This window comes from Ovis aries, chromosome 1 (genome assembly GCF_016772045.2).
Source record: "Ovis aries strain OAR_USU_Benz2616 breed Rambouillet chromosome 1, ARS-UI_Ramb_v3.0, whole genome shotgun sequence".
Classification (NCBI taxonomy): domain Eukaryota; kingdom Metazoa; phylum Chordata; class Mammalia; order Artiodactyla; family Bovidae; genus Ovis; species Ovis aries.
The window spans coordinates 267,073,937-267,078,927 of NC_056054.1; the positions used below are offsets into that span (position 1 = coordinate 267,073,937).

General features: G+C 49.4%; 1 long non-coding RNA gene across 1 annotated transcript; it reads left to right on the top strand.

The window, feature by feature from the left end:
- The first annotated feature begins 1,225 nt into the window (after positions 1–1,225).
- Positions 1,226–3,013, top strand: LOC121818581 (uncharacterized). Its single transcript, XR_006058554.2, has 3 exons — positions 1,226–1,321; positions 2,547–2,679; positions 2,783–3,013. It is a non-coding gene; the product is annotated as an uncharacterized LOC121818581 (long non-coding RNA).
- Positions 3,014–4,991: the final 1,978 nt, after the last annotated feature.

A 4,991-nucleotide genomic window follows, 5' to 3' on the forward strand; every position in this document is an offset into this window, starting at 1 on the left:
TGTCGGTGTATATCCTGTTTCTATGCACATATGTTATTTTTCAGAAGCATGGGTCATACTATGTGCATTGATTTATAAGCTTTTTTGGTGTGTGTGATTTTGATTTTTACTTAACTTTTTATTGAAATATGAATTATATACCCCAAATTGCACAAGTCATGAGCATACAGATGGGTGAAGTTTCACAAAGTAGGCACACATGTAACCAGCCTTCAGGCCAAGACCCTTCAGCACGCTGGAGGCCCCCAGTGCCCCTCCCACCCCGAACCACCACTAAGGGTGATGCTGGCTTCTGTGACCAGGGTCTTTAGCCTGGCTCCCAACACCGTGTGAATGGGACTGTACATTGTGAACTTGCTGTAGGCTGAATGTTTCATGCCATTTCCTTCTCCAGAGGATCTTCCCGACCCAGGGATCGAACCCGGGTCTCCCACATTATAGACAGACGCTTTACCATCTGAGCTACCAGGGAAGTCCTCGGTGTGCCTGAGTGTGATTCCACAGGTCACAGCAAAATAGGCCTTTTGCAAACGAATCCCCAGTAAGGTGGTGTTAGGATGATTCCATCATGAGGATGGGGCCCCATGAATGGATTTCATGCCCAGAGGTCCAGAGGCAAAAGGCCTATTTTTCTGTGACCCGTGGAATCACACTCAGGCACACCAAGGACTTCCCTGGTAGCTCAGATGGTAAAGCGTCTGTCTATAATGTGGGAGACCCGGGTTCAATCCCTGGGTCGGGAAGATCCTCTGGAGAAGGAAATGGCAATCCATTCCAGTACTATTGCCTGGAAGATCCCATGGACAGAGGAGCCTGGTAGGCTACAGTCCATGGGGTCACAAAGAGTCGGACACGACTGAGTGACTTCACTTAATGGAATCACACAAGTTTGTCCTTCTTAAACACAGTGACAGGATGGGGGCAGACACTGCTGTTCTGATGGGAGGTTGGAAGGAGTCAGACAGTGAGGGGTCCCAGGCACGTCCAGACACAGCAAGGCAAGTTCCATTAGCTCGTAAGGCTGGACAGGAATCCTCTGGTTTGATGCTCTGCCTTCCAGGCCCACTGGGTGGCAGTAACCCTTCTGCTCTGGCCACCCAAGCAACTCGCTATGACAGTGCCACCCCTGAGACCTTGGGCTGCGTCATTCCAATGAAACCAGAGAGACACCCCTCCTTCCCAGGGGGGTGGGGCGGGTGGGAGGAGGCGGGTACGCAGTGGCAGCCCTGGTGACCCTGATCGCCGCTGGGGATCACTCTTCCCTTTCTTTGAAGGAGAATGGTGTTTGCCGCTGAGCCAGTCTGTGCTGTCAAATCCAATGGTTGGTGCCTTTTTCCTCCTGCTTTAATATTTGCGCTTTGGTTTCAGCTGTTTGATTACATTGTCTTGGAGCTCCTTGAATCTGTGAGCTGATATTGTTTGTCAGGCTTGGAAAATTCTGGGCCATTCTTACTTTACATGTTTCTGCACTACTGTCTGTCTTGTGTGTACGAAGTTGTTGACACATTTGTTGGAACGTGTTTGCTGGCCCCATGTGACTGATGGTCATCCTGCCTGCTTTCTACTGACCCCCTCCACCTCCCAGTCCTGTCTTCTGCTGCCTCTGATCCTGGGCTCCCCAGCACTTCCCTGGCGTCAGTCCCGGGGGAGTGTGAGTCCTCAAGACACAGAGCCCTGCCTCCCTGAGCACCGGGGAGAACCAAGCAGACTGTCCAGACAGGCTGTCAGCCCAGGGGGACAATCAGACCAGAGTCAGGCAGGGGCAGGGCTCTTCCTGTGCTCTGTGTGGGAGCTGCCCTCAACAGTAGCTTCCAGGCTGGTATGCAGTTGGCTGTCAGAGCTGTGGTGGAGGCTGTGGGTGTGAGCCTTGAGGACAGCTGCCTTCAGGAAAGGCTGGTGACCTTCCTTAAAACCACCAGAGGCAAAGTGTGGGTGGTGGGCCTAGATGGAAACTGAGATCGAGGTGGGGTTTAGACCAGCTCGAGCAACGGGATGGGAGTCAGAGCACGTGGGTGAATGTTGGGCAACTTCCAGGGGGATAGGCAGGGACTTCCTGAGTCGGGGGGAGACCAGACTTGGAGCTGAATGGTGGGTCCAGAACCCTAGAGGGTCAAAGACATTGTCCTCCATAATGAGGACGCTGGATTGTGCCCCAGCCATGCTGGGCCCTCTCCTATGACATGAGAGGCCAGTGAGTGCAGACGGTGAAGAAGCAGGTCTCGGGGAGGAAGTTCAAGGAGAGGGCAAAGGTTAGATGTAATGGCCAGGGAGCAGGACCACCATGGATGGTGAAGACAAAGTGGGCAGTGAGCTGGGATCAGAGCCCCCAGTCCTCACCTCTCTTCTCCACACCCATCTGGTTACATCTGAAATGGAGAGGAGTGGCCACAGGGGACCACAGGCTGAGAGGGTGTCTCCTTGTCTCCAGAGAGACTGGAGCAGGGCCAGTGGTCACCAGAACCCCCACCCAGCCCAGCGCTGCACCGGAGGGCAAGGCCCACAGCCCTTGGCTAGGCAGGCACCCATGGCCCCCACCTCTCATTCAGCCAGGATTCTCCGCTCCAGAGTCGAGCGCCTGGAGGCGAGTCTGCAGGTGCCGGTGCTGCCCTCAGAGAAGCAACCGAATGGAACGTTCCCTCCACTTGGTTGAAGATGTTACCCCTAATCTAGATTTAAAAGGTACTTTATCCTCAGTGAGATAATGTACAAATATTTATAAGTCTAAAATGATGATGGGGCTTCCCTCATGGTCCAATGGTTAAGAATCTGCTTTGCAATGTAGGGGAAGCCGGTTCAATCTCTGGACAGGGAAGACCCCACATGCCTCAGGGCAACTAAGCCAGTGTGCCACGACTACTGAGCCTGTGTTCTGCCACGAGACGGGCACCACAGTGAAAGCCTGTGCACCCCAACTAGAGAGCAGCCCCTGCTTGCTGCAACTGAAGAAAGTCCGCATGCAGCTACGATGACCCAGGGCAGCCAAAAATAATAAATAAATGAAAAATTAAAATGATGACAGAACCCGGTTTGCTACTCTATCAGTTCAGTTTATTCGCTCAGTCGTGTCCGACTCTTTATGACCCCATGGACTGCAGAATGCCAGGCTTCCCTGTCCATCACCAGCTCCCAGAGCTTGCTCAAACTCATGTCCATCAAGTCGCTGATACCATCCAATCATCTTTGTTATTCCCTTTGTCATCCCCTTCTCCTCCTACCTTCAATCTTTCCCAGCATCAGGGTCTTTTCAAATGAGTCAGCTCTTCACATCAGGTGGCCAAAGTATTGGAGCTTCAGCTTCAGCATCAGTCCTGCCAAAGAATATTCAGGACTGATTTACTTTAGGATTGACTTGTTTGATCCCCTTGCTGTCCAAGGGACTGAGTCTTCTCCAACACCACAGTTCAAAAGCATCAGTTCTTCAGCACTCAGCTTTCTTTATAGTTCAACTCTCACCATAACTTTACTAGACAGACCTTTGTTGGCAAAGTAATGTCTCTGCTTTTTAATATGCTGTCTAGATTGGTCATAGCTTTTCTTCCAAGGAGCAAGTGTCTTTTAATTTCATGGCTGCAGTCACCACCTGCAGTGATTTTGGAGCCCCCCAAAATAGTCTCTCACTATTTCCATTGGTTCCCCATCTGTTTGCCATGAAGTGATGGTACCGGATGCTATGATCTTAGTTTTCTGAATGTTGAGTTGTAAGCCAACTTTTTCCACTCCTCTTTCACTTTCATCAAGAGATTCTAGTTCTTCTTCGCTTTCTGCCATAAGGGTGGTGTCATCTGCATATCTGAGGTTATTGATATTTCTCCTGGCAATCTTGATTCCATCTTGTGCTTCATCCAGCCCAGCATTTCTCATGATGTGCTCTGCATATAAGTTAAATAAGCAGGGTGACAATATATAGTCTTGATGAACTCCTTTCCCAATTTGGAACCAGTTTTTTGTTCCATGTCCAATTCTGTTGCTTCTTGACCTGCATACAGATTTCTCAGGAGGTAGGTAAAGTGGTCTGGTGTTCCCATCTCTTTAAGAATTTTCCACAGTTTGTTGTGGTCAACACAGTCAAAGGCTTTGGCATAGTCAATAAAGCAGAAATAGATGTTTTCTGGAACTCTCTTGCTTTTTTTTGATGATCCACCAAATGATGCTACACTATAATAAGTTTTAATTAGATACCAATAGGAGCAACCTAAAAGTCTACATTTCTAAAAATGAAATTTAAAAAAAGACTTTAAAAACTGCTCATTGTTGTTGCTGTTCAGTTGTTCAATTGTGTCTGATTCCTTGTGACCCTATGAACTACAACATGCCAGGCTTCCCTGTCCTTTACTATCCCCTGGAACATGCTCAGACTCATGTCCATTGAGTTGGTGATGCCACCCAACGATCTCATCCTCTGTTGTGCCCTTGTCCTCATGCCCTCAATCTCTATCAGCATCAGGGTCTTTTCCAATGAATCGGCTCTTTGCATCACATGGCCAAAATATTGGAGCTTCAGCTCCAGTCCTTCCAGTGAATATTCAGGGTTGATTTCTTTTAGGATTGATTGGTTTGGTCTCCTTGCTGTCCAAGGGACTCTCAAGAGTCTTCTCCAGCACCACAGTTTGAAAGCATCAATTCTTTAGTGCTCAAAAGGCTACTCATGTTACACAAAATTGGACATTTGAATGTTTCTAGAATCTAGTTTTGTTCCTGATGACATTGCACTGAACATATTTCTGGACCTGCCTCTTATTCAGCCTGTGCATGTGCTTGGCACAGGGGTGAGTGCCTGGTGTGGGGCTGGGGTGTGGGACCCCTCAGCTGCACCTTGCATCGCCCTCCCCAGAGACTCCTCCCCCCAACCCAGCCTTGAGCTGAGAACTGTGCTTTCTGTATCCACTGAGAAAATAGCACAACTGTAAGGAATCCCTCCCTTTGGAGAACAAAACCAAAGAACACAGCTGGTCAGTGCACAGTGCCTTGCAGAGAACATCCCCATGCTTACC